At 35.0% G+C, this 12,669-nt stretch overlaps 1 protein-coding gene across 6 annotated transcripts in view; it reads right to left on the reverse strand.

Annotated features, from left to right (window-relative positions):
- The window catches only part of LOC126760312 (palmitoyltransferase ZDHHC8), a 118,918-nt gene that overhangs the window by 29,884 nt on the left and 76,365 nt on the right, over positions 1-12,669 (reverse strand). The window lies entirely within an intron of this gene.

Here is a 12,669-nt window from a genome sequence, read left to right on the forward strand (position 1 = left end):
TGATATTCGCCGGCTTTTAGGCACAACCATATCTACGTATGGCTGCCACATGTTAGGTGGTACAAGCTAAAAATTATAGATCGTGTCAAACAATTCAATACATGTACGTATGTACGTCTGGCAGGCTATATGAATGCATTGCATTTGGCAAAAATTTCATTGAAATCTACAATGAATAACTTCGTTGTTGTTTTGTATACCATAAATAAAGAACTGCACTTTTCATTCATTCAACAGTCTCGTGTTGTGAGAGATGACTGAACTGTTGACTATTTCTTGCATACGTTTAATTATTTAAATTTTCTCTTCGGTTGAGTTTGGAATTACGACAAATTTAATTTTAATTATGAGCAGAAGAAACTTCCAAATAAGTATTGAAGGGCTAAATTCTGACAGAGTTGAATTTAGTTTAAAAATATTAAATGATATAGGAGATATTACTTTCACTAAGCTATAAAGTCAATAAGAAGGATATTTACATACATATATATATTTATTACAATATATGAATTATTATGTTTAAGAAAATATTTTATAATTAAGATATGGCAGATATACAGTATTTAAAATGTCGAACCAAAGTCCAAATTTTGTGCGAAGCCCTTTGTAAGCATGTGGTATTATTCATGTAAAGGGTGATCCATTTCGAGGTTCTCTACTTTTTTAAATAAAAAACACAGAAACTTCAAATTGAATGGAGAATGAACATTTTTGGCCGCGCGTCTCAGATGCTTCAACCTTTGAGTTCATTTTTCGATGACTCGTTAGAGCATTTCGACTGGTAGCTGGCGAATGACACGCGTGATGTTTTGCTCCAAGAACTAAATCGAAGCGAGATTGTCCTCATAGACCTTAGACTTTACATATCTATGCAGGAAAAAGTGTAAAGAGTAAGTCTCCAATCGACCGGCACAAAACGTGAAATTACCGAAGGGTTCCCTCAATAAATCGAGGAATTGGTGCTGTCTTGTTGAAACCAAATGTTGCCGAGATCACGAGATTCAGTTATAGGCATCAAATAGTTGATTATCAATTACAAATCACACCAAACCGTTGTTTTTTCTGGATAATATGACAGCTCTTGAGTTTTTGCAGAAGCTGTATTTTCGACGCTTTCAATTTAAGATCTCGACGTAAAATGTGTCAGGTCGTTCCATGCGCCAGTCCAATTGAACTATTCGGTCGAACATTATCCGATAATGAATGTTGGGTCTCAAGATGGGTGATGATGTTGCGATTAGTAGGTTCAGTAAGCCGATTATGTTGACCATAAGTTGAGCGAACCGCGCGAAACCAATTCTTTACAGAACGTGTATTTTCGTAATAAAGTTGAACGATTTGTAGACGTTGTTCAGGCATAAGTCTTTCCATGATGAAATGTCAAACAATATTGAACAAAAACAACATGACAGCTTGAGACGACTAGCTCGTGATGTGTTAAAAATGGCTTTTGAAAGAAGTACCTCACCCGTTATTATGTTTGTTACTATTAACTAACAGACATGTGTTGGAAATCTCAGTACAATATATTTGGAATTAAAGGATCTTGACATCTTTTTCTCTCCGATCCCATCATCCGCTCATAGAAACTTTTTCGATAACGACGAGTTAGAATTACCTATGGACGGATATGAGTTTGCATTAAAAACGATCAACAGAGAGATTTATACGCAAGGTGAACGTTCAGCACAGAACAGATGGAAATCAATAATCAACTGAAAGATAACGAAGAAGATATGGCCTATGTATGACAAGACAAAAAGTAAGGAGTTATTAAACTGGCCCAGAGAAGGTACATAAAAACTTGCAGCGACTATGTCGAAACACTCTTATATGGAGAGCATCAAAAATTTTTTCCCTTAGGGTTGTCCTATAAAAATCTGTTTCCAAAATGGCTTAGCTGAACCCCTATCTACCTACGGCCTACAATTGAAACCATGAGAAGAGCAAAAGTTTTTGTTATAATGAATAAAGGTCTCTTGATGGATGAGGTATTAAAAATAGCGATGGCACACTTTTTATATGGAGTGTTCGTTCCCCTACGTACTTAGCCTCATAGCCCTATGGCGATAAAATCTCAAAATTTACTATTAGTTCGTTATCTAGTTCATTATTCTAGGGAGCCACTTTCAATTTTACTGAAAAAAAGCAATATAATCGATGATTCGATCAATATTTTCGGAAGGAAATCAAAGATGAGGAATACGGTGAGCTTGGTGCAACGAGTTGTTATGTGATTGCATGCCAATTTTTGATGCCCGGTGGCTCCGAAAACGGCTCCATTTATGGTAATCCAGGAACTCATATTGACAGACGGTCGATTGAAGGTGAGCGAGATATTTAAGACAGTAGGCATCTTTAAAGACCGCTTGGGTCATATCCTATTTGAAATATTAGGCATGAGAAAACTGTCGCCGCGTTTAAGTACAATTCAGATTTCTTTAAATAAAAATTGGTGAAACCATTAATACCCTACAGCAGAGAATTTACGAGTATCATCGCGTTTCCTTCACGCTAAAGTAAGGAATTAAAATGAGGAAAACCAAGTTTGTATTGTCGCACAGGAAGTATCACACAACATGACTTGGTAGCCATTTGTCACATAGAATAAACAAAACGAGTGAAAATACCAAGCTTTCCGTTGCTTTTTCTGACCAATTCCATTGAGCTTTTCAGTGATTTTAATAAAAAATGTAAATTTTCCACGATAGAGTATTTTGTTCGCCCAACGCTTTTGTTATTTTATGTTAATCAAATGCTAAGTTGATTTATGATAACCTCGTTATTTGTAAATATTTTACACCAACACCGCACCAACACACATACATACGCACATCCTACATACATAATTCACGAGCTGGAGACGCGCATAATGCAGTTGTCGAATTGAAAAGTAAACATTTCGAGGCGAATTTCGTATGCGAATTGAATTTGAAGTGCTCCGCAAACAATTTGTCGGCTCTTTTCTATTTTGTTTCTATTTTTTGTGCATTAGTAAACAAAAAATTGAATAAAAGCTACCAAAGCAAAAAAAAGAAAAACATTTTTCACTCGTATTAGCAACGCCTGTGGAATTTTAAAAAGTCACACAACGGACCACACGCTAAGGGGACTGAGGAGAGAGGCAATTACAAATGAATTCTGACGTACATATGTGTCAGGGGTTTGGGTAGGAACTCATGCGATAAGGCGGTATAGCTCTATAAATATGTATTTGTGTATATATTTATGTATGCGATGGCATGGCAATTGATTCGTTGTTCACCCAAAATCAAGTAGCGTGTCTATTAAATATTCATATCTCAAGTCGAAATTAACTTAATTTTGTGTTAATTAACTGCACAAACATACAGTAGCTTCAAAAATTAATCCAGTTATGCGTTATATAAGATCTGATTTTTTTGTTTTCAAGTGATAAAATTTTATAAAAGTTATTTAACAACATGTGTATATATGTATGTTCCAAAAAACGAAAAATTTTATATCCGAAGAATATGAAGTTTTAAATATACATACTATATATTAGGGTGTGTCATTCTGAGGCAACCTTTTTTTCAACTGGTCAGAAAATTTGAAACAGGCACCTCTTAATATTAATATTAAGAGCTCATCTTTTGAGTGACTTTCTTTTTCACATTTTCGAAAGTTTTTAGCCTGTTTTTCAGTTGAAAAAAAGGTTGCCTCAGAATGACACACCCTAATATATATATATTTATAAAGGAACTTGGTACACGTGTTCCTTGTACTCTAAGAAGGTTGTATTCCAGATTGGCGAAACTAAGCTATTAAATCACTAAATAAATACGTAAGTGTCATAGCCAAGATTATTCGGAAGAAGCCGGTGTGGCGGCGATTTGAACAAGTAATATCGAAACCGGCCCTTTTCTCGACAGTTTTTCGCAGAAAAAATAGGAAGTCTTATTCAATTCTACAACACCTCTAGAATATTGTCCTAAATTTTCAAGTTTAAACGAGTAATAGTTTCGGAAATATAGCCTAAGGAAAATGCGACGTCTTTAAAAGCGTTTTTCTCGAAACTGTGTTTTTGAAGTCGGTTGAGAAGATATCTCGAGAACTACTCAATCGATCTTTATGAAATTTTACACAGATCTTTAAGATACAATTCTTAAAGACTTGGACGAGGGATTTTTTCGATTACAATTATTTGAAAAAAAAAGTCGCGAAATTTTCACTGAAATTTAAATTTTTTTTTGTAAAAAAATTCTAATAAAATATTTATTTTTTTATATGAAAAAAAAATTGTCGTAAAAAGGCTATTTTTTACTCGAGGAAACCCATGTAACCCCTTGAACACATCTGCTTATAGTATATTTCGGTCATTAAGTATTTTCACGATTTTCCATTCGCTAATTCAACATTTAAAGGTTGGAAGAGTTTTGGTGTAAGAGAACGAATCGAACAAACATTTGGCATAGATCATAGATACCCAGATACTCTCAATTGGATAACTGTATTGTTATTTTGTTTAACCAGAGAATAGTAAAAAAGTCGAATGAAATAAGATTACTATTATAAGAATAATAACGTTACAACGGTTTTATACCTAAATTATTAGAAATCGTTCAATTTATATACAAGTGTCCATAAACTGATTGGTCTTTTGAACTTTACAATGAATTTCTGAGACAATGAGTGGGAAAACTGCAGAATTGAGTTCACAATTACGCCGTAGAAATTAAATGGAATTTTAAACTCTCCAGTCGGTTCTGGCATACTAGAGCTATGGTGTAATGGTGCAAAAATCTTATGTGATAAAATGCATTAGGGCATTGCGGGCAACATTTACACGGAATATATAAAATATATATGTATGTAACATACATATACTAGGTATATACATAAGTTGTCTCAAGTACACGTGTTATTATTTGCAACTCAAACGTTTAATGTCTCAAGTACAGGTGTATTTACTTAACTATTGGTGCCGCATTGAAAGTGGGAGAACCGGCGTAGACCATTCCTAGAGCACTCGAACAGTTGTTTATGTGGTTATCTAGCTGTTTACTTGGTTACAACACGAAGGTAAACGAACGATTGCTGCTTGAAGCTCAATAAATATTTATACTATTCATTACGTAGGAACGCAATTGTGAACTTGGTTAATAACCCAATAGCAGTGGGTTGATGGAAACTTGTTGACCTACAACGACAACTAATGTAACACCCACTAAATTATTACCCAGCTATTTTTAACTCATATAAATATAAGCACAAAGGTATTTTCTGTGTAACGATAATACTCAATAATTGCTTGCTAACAGAGGAGGTTGTAATTATAGCCAGCTATGACAATTATTCATAGTCATACCTAGAGACACACATTTATGAAATGTACATATGTATATGTGTGATAACAACCCTGATGGGATAACCGAATGAACAACTTCCTTCAATTAATTAAAACTTCGAAACTTTAGGCGACAACGGTCTCTTCCGTGGTAAAAGCTTCCTAGCAGAAAATTACTTATAAAAGGGCGAACAAATGAAAGGAAGAGGCGTGCAACGCCATATTAGAAAGGAGGTAGGCGGCATAGTGTCTGCGTGATGGAAAGGTTCATATTGTGGCGGTAAATATGTTCGGTGATGTTTAAGCTGCAAACGATGACAACCAGAAATTAACCTGGTCAACCGCCGGTGGGGCGGCGAAGCGGCATGCGGGAGCAAAAATTTACTGTTGGGTCATCAACACTCTTACTAAAGTTCTAATTCATTTTAATTTTCCATTTATTTTTTATTTTTTTGGCATTTCACCAGCATTTATTCAGTCGAATTGTCACGAAATTGTCAAATAATGTTATGGATCTGTGAAGTTTTCCAATTAGCAGCATGCGCAATTATCGTCTGAAATTTTTAATATGGTATTCGTGTAATTGCTAAAATGCTTTGGATATATTTTTAATTAATATGGAGCTTTAGAATTTCTGGAATTTTAAATTAGTGTACAGAATATTTTACGTGACGGCTGCATATTGGCTTTGCTGAGTATGCTGACTTTTAATTATTTTCGCGAAAAATATGATTTATAACAGCTTTCAAAAATCATATTTAATAGTATACAGGGTGAACATAAATTTCTTTCATATTTGCAGTATGTTCAAAATTTCACGAAGCAAAGGTTAAGCTGTTATTGAAATGTTTCCGCTCTGGTAACAATTAAAATATCTAAGTTCTTGTGTAACAGCCCTCCAGGACGGCCATCAACATCAACTGATGATCAACACGTCAACGTCAATAAAATAAAGGAATTGGTGCTTGAGAATCGACGACTAACAGTCAGAGATCTTACTAGCATCGTTGAAATATCGGAAGAATCAGTGAAAACCATTTTGAAAGATCATTTGGGCTTAAGAAAAGTAAAAGCACGATTGGCCCCAAATTTTTTCGAAAACCAGCGTCGCATTAACTGCTGTGAAACAATGGTGTCCGACTACCAACCAGGATGTCATGAAACAAACGATCAATCGGCCAAATATCCTGGCAAAGGTGAGCCGAAGCTGAAAAAAACCACGTCAAAGCTGGTTAAGAATCAAGGTTATGTTGACAGTTTTCTTCGGTTATCGAGGTGTTGTGCGCCCCGAATTCCCTCCAACGGTCAAACTGTGAACAAGGAATACTATTTGAGTGTTATATGTCGTTTGCGCGAAGCTATTCGTAAAAAGAGGCCGGAATTATGGGCCGACAACTCTTGGTTTTTGCACCACGACAATGTACCGTCACATACTGCATGGATTTTTTGTGAGTTTTTCGCCAAATTTTCAACCAATATCGTGCTGCAATCACCGTGTTCCCTTGATTTAGCCTCGCAAACTCAAACGACCGCTCCGGGGAAACCATTTTGAGTCAATTGAAGTCATTAAACGAGAATCGCTACGCGCATTGAGTACTTTAACAACAGTTTCGAGGATTGGAAAAAACTTTGCTGAAAGTGTTTTGGGGCCAAGCTGGATTACTTTGAGGGAACGACATAGATTTTGAAGAATAAATTAAGAATTTTGAAATTATGAACAAAGTCTTACTATTTTTTGCTCACAGCAAATATCATAAAAACTCAACTCAAAGGGGCTAAATGTAATGCTTTGAGTAGATCAGGAAAAGTCCAAACATAAAATCGGAAATCATTATATTAGGGATGTTGGATTTAGACCAATATGTCCACTCAATTTCATTGAAATATTGTATAAATTACACATACTGACCAACATGGACAGCTGGAAGTAAGCTGGAGGGTCGGAAGTCACTATTTTGGGTATTTAGGGCTATTGATCTGATTTTACTAAATTTTTACAAATTCAGCTTTGGGTACGGCACATAAGTTCGGTTGAGTTTATCATATTTTTAGAAAAATGACAGCACGCATTGAAGCCACTATTTCAGCAAAATGTGATACTGATAAAAAAGTGTATATATTGCTAAGTGAAAGAATCAGATGGAATATAAAATCCGAAAATACGGGAAGTAGGTATGGTTGTAGTTCACCCAGATCGAATTGCGTTCATATTGACTGAGCCCTTTTGAAAATCTTCTAAACCACAAGTATCCTCTCGATACCCTCTATCAAATAACAGTTTTGTATCTTAACTTGCGGCTCAGTTATAACACCTCAAAGATTTTCCATTAACGGCATTTTGTGGTTGTGAGAATAGACCGATTTCGGCCTTCTGCTTAGAGTGTCAAGGAACACGAGTACCAGATTGAATCGAAATATCTCAATTTTTATTCAAGTAGTGCTTGCATATACAGCTACTCTCGTTATACCGATCATTTGGATATACATAAATATATAACTCCATATCTATCTCGATTATTTTTTGGTGTATTTGGTGAATGGGCCTTAGAGTAGAGCGGGTAGATTTTTTTCTTTAAAATCGTGTAAACGGGAAATGTTCTAGAATCATTCTGATCAAGTTTGCCTACAAGACTATGGGTCTTAAACCGGTTTCGAGCCAGCGACTTTTAAGGCGAAGCTTAAAAAAGTGATATAGTTGTTCGATCCGGCAAATGTGGACCCTAAAAAACGCCTTAAAATACACACGGGAAATGTTCTAAGATCATTCTGACTAAGTTTGCCTAAGTGACTATGGATCTAAAATAGGCTTCGCACCAACGGTTTTTAAGGCGAAGTTTTAAAAATCTGTACAATCGGTTGGATGGGAGATAATGAATAATATACAATATTCACTTGAAAAGTGAATAGAAGTCAGTCTTGACAAGCAATGTCGAAACCTATTAGGCCTTTCGGCATGAAAAAACTGCTCGATAGAACCGAATAGCTGTTTAGAAAGTCTCAAATCAGAAAAAATCAATGCAAACTTCGCCGATTTTATTGAGTTAGACGGTTACCATTTACTGAATTTGTAAACTGTTTATATGTTATTATTTAAATAATTTTCCATAATGATGAATCACATAAATAAATTCAAGATTCTAGGTGCAAAATTTAGGTTAGGATTTATTACAAATAAATTACTATAGGTTGACCAATAGAAAGCGTTAAGAATGAGCATAAAGGAACTAAAAAGATTGCGAGAACTTAAAGTTTTATTAGTAACCGATGTGATCAGATAATGATCATACGCAGCATAAAAAGTGCTAAAATTTATTTGTAGAGAATGGTATGTGTACTCGTATGTTATCAGGCAGCGATTAGCTATCGCATTTTCTCGGAAAAATGACACTATCAGAAGTTTCATGATGTAAACTGAAGCGTCGCTGAGTGTTTAAAAAACGTCGAACTCGAGTGTAATTTACTAAGCTTTCCCTATAAAAAAAAGAAAAAAGTTGAAAATAACAAATAAATTTTAATTTTAAACGAAATTTTTGCACCATTTGTTATTTCATATATATTACTAGTTCGAATTTTATTTGTAAACACTGTTTCATGCAGAAAATTAAAAGTTCAAATTATGTTTTGGCGTCAAACATCAAACTGCGGGCGGTAAAGGGCATCAGTAAGTGTTTTAAATGTCAACTGGTTTCAACAACAGCTCACAGCACGAAATTACGGCGCAATATTTTCTGTTTTTTTTCTATTTTTTGTTTTTTTCATTTCGTTAACTACTTCTTAGGGCTTTGTGAACGTGGGTTGCGTGAAAAGCTTCAACTGGAAAATTAACTTTGCAAATGACATTTTCAGCGAACCAGACGAAACATAGGAACGCATAGCAAATAGTATGAGTACATTAATTCACAGAGAAAACTTTAAAACAAAAACAGAAACAAAAAAATAAATTATGCTTAAACACATCATACACATAATTAAGTACAATGAAAAATAAAAAGGCAAAAAAATATTGTTGTGAAATTTTGCAACAGTTATTTTAACCGCATATGCAACAACATGAACGGAGAGGAGTTGTGCGGTCGACAAGCTGACAGGGAAAGGTTTTTTACTGGGTCGCTTAATATTACATTACATTTGTAATCATGCGCTGCGTGAGACGGCATAGGTGACACGAATATATTTCGTAAGCATAATTACGACCACAAAGCATACATATAAATTAACGCAGTTTGCGTCGAATTACAAATGCAATAAATTGGTGGTGTGTAATGCTCAACACTTTAAAAATAAATAAATAAATATATACATAGACATACATAGTATTTATATATACTATAAAATTACTAATTTAGTAAGTTATTTAAGCATTTGTTTATAGCTGATTTAATTACCGGGTTTTCTAATAGCTCTTGCTGTAATGTTTACAATTTCAACGTTTACAATTTATTCCATTTTATTTTCGAAATATTTTTTTTCAATTTTTCGTGCGCTTTTACCATTTATGGTCGTAATAATCGTTCACCTGAGCTCGTTATTTGTTGAAGTGCTCAAAATATCGAGTGTCCATTTTCTTTACATAATGTTCAAGTGACAATATGACAAAGAACCGTTCGAAGTAATGTAAATAATGCTGCGGTTCACGCAAGGGTTACTGAAGATCGCAATTCCAAAATGTTCTCAAGAATTGGAACTGTCTCAAAGCAGAACATGGTATCAATGAGAAAGGATTTCGGCTTGCATCTGAATAAAATTGTTCTCACTCAAGAACTGGAGCCATTGAATAACCGTAAATGCCGTGAATTTATTGATTTTGAATTGGAACAACTTGAAAATGATAACGATTTTTTTAAGAAAATTATCTTCTCCAATGAGCCACACTTTCACCTGAGCGGTATGGTAAATAAACAAAACTGTCGATTCTGGTGCGAAGAAAACCTTTAAATTATTCATGAACAACCATTACATACACCTAAATTCGCAATGAAGCTGGTGACACCGTTACTGTCAATGGAGAGCGGTATAGTTGATGATAACCAACTTTTAATGGCCGCAGTTGGAAGAAGTTGATCTTGACTTGGCTACGTGTCACATAGTCCGTGCAACAACCGAATTATTGCGAGAAAAATTGTATGTTTCCAAATAATAACTCAATTGAAAAATATATACCTCATTTATATATTAGATTAGATTAGATAAATAAATAAAGATTGCACCGCGACTTAAAGTCTGTTGTGCCCCCTCCTAAGTCACAACGACTCACCTAGTCCCAGCAAATTGATAAATTCCAATATATGTACTGCTAGGTGCTACTGAGGCGATGTGATCCTTATTTGGAAACATGGATCCAAGGGCCTTTATCCTGCGCCTACAGACTGATTTTTAGTCAATAAGCGGGTGTTCTGGAGTTTCAGACTCCAAGTCGCAGAATCGGCCATTCGTACAAGAAGCAAGGCCCATTTTATCTAAATGCTTCTTGAGCTTACAATGGCCAGTTTAGAAGATGACAAGAAGCCTGAGTTTTTCCTTTGGCAGGTCGATTACATAATATTGATATGGGCCAACCGAGCTTATCTAAGCAAAAATTTCTATAAGTAATGCAAACGGTGCGAGCCAGATGACTCAGATAAGACCATTTCAATGACTATACTATTATTTTTAATCAGTACACTATCTTGGATCTGGAAAATTGATTAGATGTTGAATAACCTGTGATAACTGATTGTAAAGATTAGATTAAATTCGAATTCATAATTTATAGTAGTTGACTTGCAAAAGCCGTTTTTTCAAGAAGTAAAGTGCATTTAATTCGTTACTCTCAAAATTGGTTTGTATTAAAATCGTATAAAATTAGGTTATATTGTAGAGGACATCCCCACTTATTTTAAAATAACTTCTTAAATTTTTATAACATATATTATAAAGTGAGTCTGGGTAACCGAAATCATTATATGTGACCTGGTCTACGGAAAGGGGGCTTAGGTGTCAAAAAATCAATTTTCACTTTTTAGTTGATTCGGATGGAAGATGAGATGCTTTTTCACATGATAGAATCCAAAAAGTCATAACTAGTTTCGCACGTTAGCTCCCTTTTCGTAGACCAGGTCACATATTAATTTTAATAGAAAAGGGGAAAGACATGACTCGATATTAGTCAGTTTTCATACCGAACCTAACTAAAATGCTCCCACTTAGTTTTATATGGATATTTGGTATTCCGACGTCTATATACGGCATAAAGACAACCAGAGTGGTGGAAATCGTCATTTTAGGTTAGGTTGACTTGAGGAAAATATGAACCAAATTCATAAATTTTTGGAAGTAGAAATAGATCATATTACGCACAAAAAATTCAAGCATTTGATTCCAATAACTTAACTTATATGGAAGTAGGCGTGATCTGAGATATTTACATTCATTTTGGTCTCAATCGATGCAAAAATATATTCTCAAGCTGAGCAACATTTCTTTACAAAACTTTTAAAAATTATAGTGGTCCCATCTGAACAAATAGTTTATATGGCTGAGTGATTCATTTCGAGGTTCTCTACTTTTTTAAAGAAAAAACATAGATACTTCAAATTTAATGGTAAATGTTTATTATCATTCGAAAGGACATTCTTTGACCTTTATTACTTGAAGATTATCTCTTTCAAATGTCCATCCGTTGAGTCCAATTTTTGATGAGTCGTTCGAGCATTTCGCCTGGTAACACGCGTGATGTTTTACTCCAAGACTACCAAAGCAAGCATAGACTTTAGACCGTCGTTTTTTCTGGATGAAATGGCAGTTTTTGAACCTCTTCAGGTCGCTCTTCGTCCCAAATGAAGACATCTCGCTTGTTTATATACCCATTGAGTCAGAAATAGGCCTCGGCGGTGCACAAAATTTGGCTCGAAAACGTCGGATCTTCTTGCAACTTTTCAAGAGCCTATAGAACGAAGCGATATCGCTTGTGAAGGACGAGTGGCTTCAGTTCATGCACAAGTTGTATTTTGTACGCTTTCAATTTAAGATCTGGGCGTAGAATGCTCCAAGTCGTTCCATACGTCAGTCCAACTGAGTTGCTGCGAACGGCGCCGAATCGACTCTCTACGGCCTTCGATACACTTTCAGATACGGCTGCTATATTTTCTTCTCTGCAAATTGGACGTGGCCTATTCAGTCAAATATTATCCAATAATGAATGCTGGGCTTCAAGATGGGTAATGGTGTTGCGAATAGTACGTTCAGTAGACCGATTATGTTGACCATAAGTTGAGCGAAACACTTTCTTTACCGAACTTACATTTTCGAAAACGATTGAACGATTTGTAAAAGTTTTTCAGGGATAAGTCTTCCTATGATGAAATGTCAAACAATACTAAATA

This window comes from Bactrocera neohumeralis, chromosome 5, assembly GCF_024586455.1.
Source record: "Bactrocera neohumeralis isolate Rockhampton chromosome 5, APGP_CSIRO_Bneo_wtdbg2-racon-allhic-juicebox.fasta_v2, whole genome shotgun sequence".
In the NCBI taxonomy this organism is placed as follows: Eukaryota; Metazoa; Arthropoda; class Insecta; order Diptera; family Tephritidae; genus Bactrocera; species Bactrocera neohumeralis.